Source organism: Saccopteryx leptura, chromosome 4 (assembly GCF_036850995.1).
Source record: "Saccopteryx leptura isolate mSacLep1 chromosome 4, mSacLep1_pri_phased_curated, whole genome shotgun sequence".
Classification (NCBI taxonomy): domain Eukaryota; kingdom Metazoa; phylum Chordata; class Mammalia; order Chiroptera; family Emballonuridae; genus Saccopteryx; species Saccopteryx leptura.
The window spans coordinates 103,552,144-103,559,427 of NC_089506.1; the positions used below are offsets into that span (position 1 = coordinate 103,552,144).

The 7,284-nt window shown below is 50.9% G+C and overlaps 1 pseudogene; it reads left to right on the top strand.

The window, feature by feature from the left end:
* Positions 1 to 1,434: 1,434 nt before the first annotated feature.
* LOC136404211 (actin-like protein 9) lies at positions 1,435 to 4,158 on the top strand (annotated as a pseudogene).
* The last annotated feature ends 3,126 nt before the right edge of the window (positions 4,159 to 7,284 follow it).

Consider the following 7,284-nt stretch of genomic DNA (forward strand, 5'->3'; position numbering starts at 1 on the left):
AGTTGCAGTGAGATTTACCCATTCCAAGCTGTCACCTAACATTCTCTGACTTGTCATGATGATTCTTTAAAAGGAAAAAAAAGTTTATTATTGTCTTATTATCGACTTTAACCTAAATACATTGAAATATTCTTTCATGGGGCCAAAGGTCCAGCCTGCATATGTGTTGTAAGGTGGAGTATTGGGAAGATACCCTTCAGCACACAGCTGGATTACATCAGTAGCAAAGGCTGGGCTGTGAGCACATTCTATTCAGATCTTTATGGAATAGTCCATCCGAACTAAATGTGGTTTTCTAATATGCTGATGCTTAAAACTCCATTACAACTTCACAATCATTAGGATGGCTACAATGAAAAAAACACACACAAAATAACAAGTGTTGACGAGGATGTGGAGAAAGGGGAAGCCTCTCCATTGCTAGTGGGACTGTAACATGGTATTGCCGCTGTAGAAAACAGTATGGGGCTTTATGCTTCTGAGTAAAATAGAATTACTATATGATTCAGCAATCTTACCACTTATATACCTAAGATAATGAAAACAGGGTCCCAATGCCTGGTTGGCTCAGCAGTGGAGCGTCCACCCACTATGTGGAAGTCCCGGGTTTGATTCCCAGTCAAGGCACATAGGAGAAGCGACCATCTGCTTCTCTTCTCCTCCTCCCGCCCCCTCTCTCTTCTCCTCCTGCATCTATGGCTGGATTGGTTTGAGTACATCGCCCCGGGTGTGCTGAGGATGACTCTGTGAAGCCTTTACCTCCAGACACTAAAATAGCTTAGTGTGAGCATGGCCCTGATAGGCAGAGCATCAGCCCCAAACTGGGGTTGCTGGGTGGATCCCTGCCAGGTACATGTGGGAGTCTGTCTCTCTATCTCCCCTGCCCTCATTGGAAAAAAGTAAAAACAAAAAAGGGTCCCAAAGAGATCTTTGTATACCCATGTTCACAGCAGCATTATTCCCAATAGCCATGAAGTGGCAGCAACCCAAGTGTCCATCAACAGATAAATGGACTAACATAAGGCGATCCATTCATACTGGAATATTAATCAGCCTTTAAAAGTAAGGAAATTCTAACACCTGATACAACATGGCAGAACCTTGAGTGTGGACAAGTCCTGCCAGGGGTGAGGATGATAGAGACAAAAAGACCCAACTCTGGGGACCAGGTTCAGTGACGCAGATCCACTTTATTCAGGAAGTAAGCTAGCTTATATACATGGGTTTAGCCAATAGGATGTTAAAGCGTGTCCTTCATAGCCAATGGCTGAAAAGATCAGGGAGCTGTGTGGTTGGCGCTAAGTCACTTCCTTATAGCGGGCGAACTTCCTTCCTGGGTGTGCCCAGGAGGCTTCTGGGAGCTGGAGTATTCTCACAGCATTGCATCAGCCACGGCTGCTAGGAATGTGCTCTGCGCTCTACCCACACTTGAGAATGGACCTTGAGGGCATTAAGCAAAATGAAACAAGTGAGGCAAAGACAAATACTATATTAGCTCACTTAATATATGAAATCTAAAGAAGCTTAAACAATAGAAACAGAGTACGGTGGTGGTTATTACCAAGGCCTGGGGGTTGGGGAAATGGGGAGATGTTGGTCAAAGGGTACAAACTTCTAGTTAGTTATAAGATGAATAAGTTCTGGGGAGCTAATGCACAGCAAGGTGATCCTAGTTGATAATACTGTATTGTATACTTGGAAGTTCCTGAGAGTAGACCTTAAATGTTCTCACCACAAAAAAAGAAATGGTAATTATGTGAGGTGATGGAAGTGTTAACTAACTCTAAGGTGGCTATCATTTTGGAATGATAATTATCATTATAATGTGTGCCAAATCAACATGTTATGTGTGTATGTAAATTATATCTCAATAAAGCCCAGGGAATATACCTGGAACTTCAATAAATAGCTGAGTAAAGAACAGTTCTGGCCCTGGCCGGTTGGCTCCGTGGATGGAGCATCAGCCTGATGTGCAGATGTCAGGGGTTCGATCCCCAGTCAGGGCACACATGAGAAGCGACCAGCTGCTTCTCTTCCCCTCCCTCTCTCCCTTCCCTCCTTCCTAGGTACTGGGAATAGCTCAGTTTGTTTGACCATCAGCCCTAGACAGGGGTTGCCAGATGGATTCCAGTCGCGGTGCATGTGGGAGTCTGTCTCTCTATCTCCCCTCCTCTCACTTAAAAATAAGTAAGTAAATATTGATAAATAAATAATGAAAAAGAACATTTACAAAAACATGAATTAGACCACACACAAAAAGAGTTCATTTAATTAACTTAAGAAAAACTTAACCTCTCTCTCTGGCCAGAGTAATAAACTAGTAAATTGAACGTTCTCACTTTGATAGCCCATGACACATCCAGGACTAGAGGAGAAATGAGAAAGACTTTCGGGAGGAGGTAATCCGACTGAGTGTGAAGAGGCAGATTGCTGCTCTGCAGGGATGGTCAGCGAGGCTGTTCCAGCCAGCGAGGGGAGCAGAAGAGTCAAGGAACCTGGTGCAGGGCGTCTGACTTTCCTTGCCCTCCACCCCAGACCGGCTTCTGTATCCTAGGAAACCGGCCACTCTAGCTGACCGCCATTTGATTCATATTCCAAGTAGGCCTTTCACCAGCTCTCAATAGATAACTTCAAAACCAGGCAGCAAGAGGATTCCGGAGTCTTACCGGTTCTGGAGTGGGGGGCTGGATCAGAGATCCCTCTTCTGGAACCACTCTCCTCCTCCTTCTCTAAATTTGGCACTTTGGGGAGAATGCAGCATGGATTCACCCTGGGAGCTTTGGAGGCAGGGAGGGGCACTACCCCCACTCCTACCACTACTTCCTAACGTCTTCTGAAGGGGACAACAGGTGGGCGGATGCCACACACTGGCACCCTCTCCTCTCTGCCTGTGCCTGCCCGGACCCAGCCTCGGTTCTCTCTCCCCATACCCACGCACAGCAGAGGAAAGTGGTCGGCCTTGCCCAGCAGACCCCCCGCAGTCATCTGCAGCCATAGATGCAGATCACAAGCACTTAGAGGCCCCGTGCTCCCCAGGGGCCTCACGGCCTAGCCTGACACCCAGCTCAGTCCTGGAGACTAAAACCCTGCAGCACGATGCCTTCAGCATGGTGGCTGACAGGTTGCCACCAAAGACTAGCACAGTGGTCATCAACACGGGCCCAGGCATCTGTAGGGTGGGCTTCATGGGGCAGGCCTGGCCCACCTACACCATGGTCACTCTTCTGGGCTGCCAGCTACCAGGGGGCAGCCGGTGCTGGAGAAGTTCATTGGTGAGGTAGCCCGTGCTCTCCTGGAGCTGATCCTGGTGCAGGCAGTGAGGAAAGACAACTTGGTGGCCCTGCTAGACCACAGCCTCCACGTGACTTCCCTGGACCACCTGCTGCCGTTCTCCCACCGCCTCCAGCCCCACCCACCCTGTTCACCAAGGTTTGCGAGAATCTGGTGGAGGTGGCCTTGGGGTTGCTGTGCTCCCCCACTTCCCTGTCTGTACTATCCATCTGTGCCCACGAGCAGGTCAGAGGCTGCTGGTGGACAGGCTGTGGGTCACCTGCACAGTGCCTCGTCTTCCAGGGCTACCACCTGCCCCACACCACCAAGAGCCTGGACCTGGGGGCTCCCACCTGACGGCCTTCCTGGCAGACGCTGCTGGGCTCCGGCTTGCAACTGGGGCAGCGGTCGTGCACACTGTGGAGACTCGGGTGCCGCTATTGCTGCAGGGCCCTGACCTACAGGAGGAGCAGACCCCGGCCAAGACAGAGTTCAGGCAGAGCCTGGAGCTGCCCAAGCGACAGTCAGTCACTCTGGGCAAGGAGCTATTCCGGTGTCCAGAGCTGCTGTTCAGCAGCCCCAAGGTCCCAGGGCTGTGGCCCTGGGTGTCCACACCATGGCCAGAGACTTTTCTCAAGGTGGCCCATGGATATGGCCCAGAACCTGGGGCTCCAGAGACGCTCCTCGCTCTTGGTCGGGTTCAAGTCCACTTTTGGCCAAGCTGCTGCATAGTCTGTCCCCAGGGGAGCACATGGTGGCAATGGCCCAGCCCATCTAGAACTTCTCGGTGTGGATTGGGGCTCCATTCTGGCCTCATTTCCCACCTTCCCATCCTGCGAGAGCAATATGAGGAGCAGGGAGCACGTCATGTACAGCAAATGCTACTGATGAGAAACGAAGGCGGGAGACAGTGAAACCTCTGCTGCCTGGCTGGCTCTGTCCTGCCTGTCTCCCGGGTATTGTCTGGTCCTCTGTTGGACCCACACAGTCATGACCCTACTGGCCCTGTCACACCCATCTCCTAGGGTCGGTCCCCCAGCCTCCAAGGTAATCTCAGTTTAGGATTCTACCCAAGCCCTCCCCCACCCAAACATGCCCTGATCTGGACCTCCTAATCTCACCCCCATGATCTAGTGCTTCTGATATTGTTCCCCAAGATTACCCTGGGCTCTACCCCCCCCAATTCACCCCTTTGTGATGTCCCTCCAGAATCCCCAACCCATCCTCATAACCTGTTTCTCTCCAAGGAAACTTCACAGGGTGCCCCAACCCTCTCCCAGAATCTTTCCACCAGCCTCTAGGCTCTACCTCATAATCTGACCCTATTTCTAAGCCTCAAACATAGCCCCTAGATCCACCTGCTAAGACATCCCTGGTTCTGAGCACCCCAAATCCCCCTTGTTGGTTTTTCTCTCTTTAATTATCCAAAGTTCTATGATACCCTATGTTCTGAGCACGCTCAGACCCCCCACAAATACCAACCCCCTTCATCTACCACAAAGTTCCACGTTCTGCTCTACACGGGTCTCCCCTACAATGGGACACTAAAATGTTCCCCAATGTCCACAGGCCACCCCCCAAGTTCCATCTTCCCCACAAGACTTGTTCTCCTAATGGGATCTGTCCCCCCAGACTCCTTCCCCTCCAGGTCCATCCCCAACCTATAGCCCCGAAACCACCATGCTCTGAGACCCCGACTCCCAGGATGGTCTCGAGCTCTCAACCCACACCCTTGTCCTGCCTCTGCCCTGGATGTACTCCCACAGGGCCTGTCCCACAGTGCCACTCCTGTCTCACGCCTCACACCCTCCTGCAGGCTCCAGCCCCCCGCAACCATTCTGTGATTACCCTATTAATGTCCTAGGTCATCTGCTATATCTGACCCACAATAATAGTCTCCCAAGATCTCCCTGTGACAAACCCAGGACACCCACCCTGGGGTTTTCGGACTCCCAGGAACCTACCTCTAGAACTAGCCTCCAGGCCCTTTCCCATTAGTTGAGTCACCAGTGGGTAGTGATGTTCCCCAAGGCTGCCCCGCCCACTGTGACCTGAGGCAGATACCCCAGGCGGGGGCTCCACCTAGAAACTGGCTTCTTTCCCCCCTTACCATCCCCATATAGATTAACAGAGGCCAATTATCCTGGGCTGTTTTCCAGCTCCCTCCTTTCTGCTAGTAGTTCATGCCAAGTTCACTCCATCTCCCCAGACCTTGCTCAGCCTGTTCGGGCCACACCTCTCCAGGGCTTTCTCTGGGATCTTCCCTGAGGATGCTCTATGCCAGCGGTTCTCAACCTGTGGGTTGCGACCCCAGCGGGGTCGCCTAAAGCCATCGGAAAATACATAATGCATATCAGGTATTTACATTCCAAATCATAACTGTAGCAAAATTACAGTTTTGAAGTAGCCACCAAAATTATTTTTTGGTTTGGGGTCACCGCAACATGAGGAACTGTATCGCGGGGTCACAGCATTAGAAAGGTTGAGAACCACTGCTCTAGGAGGCTTCTCTTGCCCCACCACATCCTTGCAGGGGCCTGGAGTGGGAGCCTGGAGTTCTCCTGTTGGGAGAATGCCAGTCGTTCTCAGCTAACCTGATCCCCTGCTGGAGGCAGGACCCTCTGTCTTCATACCACCAGCCCGGCCCAGTGAACACCAGGACTGGGTCCACACACTGGACACATCCTCCCACTTTATCCACAAAATAAGCACAAACTACCACAGCTTATTCATGTTCATGTTGGGCCCCCTCCTCCCCAGTCTTTCCTTTCTTCAATTAAACAAGTCAGTATTTATTAAACATCTCCCTCTCTCTCTCTCTCTCTCTCTCTGTCTCTCTCTCATTATTTCTCTTCACACCTTCCAGCACTATTCTTACGCAGGAGTTTTCTGGAGTAGAAACATATATTTATGGAGCATTGAATCCATGCCACCTGACCTCCTCATCTACCATCAGACAATGCGGGGGGGTGAGGGCCCTGGCTGTCCCCACCCACCCTGTCCCACTTTGTCCTGGGACTGAACAGAGGGGATTGGCCCCGTACTCAGACCATGATCTCCAGATCACAAACAGTTAAGTGTTGTATCCCTTCCCCCTTGCCTCACCTCCCTACAAGGCAGGCAACTTCAATGTGCAGAATCAGCAAGAACCCCCAGATTAAAGGGGAAACTGCTCCTTCTTCCCACAAGGGGGCAATACTGCCAACCTAAAGGAGCTGACGGCAGCATCCAATTTAGAACCACAATGACTGCAGCAAACCAGTCATCTCAGACTTCAAGGGAGACTGTCAGACACACACACACACACACACACACACACACACACACACACACACACACACTCACGGCATGAACAAGCTGAGTATCCAATGCTACAGGAAGTGAGAGCTGCTGTGTTGACTCTATTTTAGACCACTAAGATTCCCCCAGCTCCAAACCTTCGCTGGTGCATAAATTTCTCTACAACCCTGTGGACATGTGCCCTCCTTCCCCATTCTCACAATCAAAGGTATGGGAGCTCACTACCTCAAGTCTGTTAGAAATCTTACCTCCTCACGGAGGTCTTAGGTAAACCTCTGCACTTCTCACCTGGATCCTGGCACACACCCCTGAAGTCTGCTGTCTCCATGGGGATCAGGGGCTCTATTCTGACCTCACCGTTCCCTTCCTGTCCTGCTGGGCCTGTGGGAGCAGGAGGAGGAGCAGGGGCCTCGTATCATGTACCAGAAAAGAATGCTTTAAGGAGATGTGTGTATGCCAAAGTGACAGGGATAAACTTTTGATGGTTAATGTATGTGTCAATTGGCTAGGTGCCCAGATGTTTGGTCAAACATCAGTTTAGTTGTTGTTGCGAAGGTACTTTGAGTAAAATGAGTTATACCTCATAATGTAGGTGGGCCTCATCTAATCATCTGAAGGCCCTCATTAAACAAAGACTGACATCCCCCAAGGAAGAGAAGTTCTGCCAGCACACTACCTTTGGACTCAAACTGCAATTCTTCCCTGGTCTCCAGC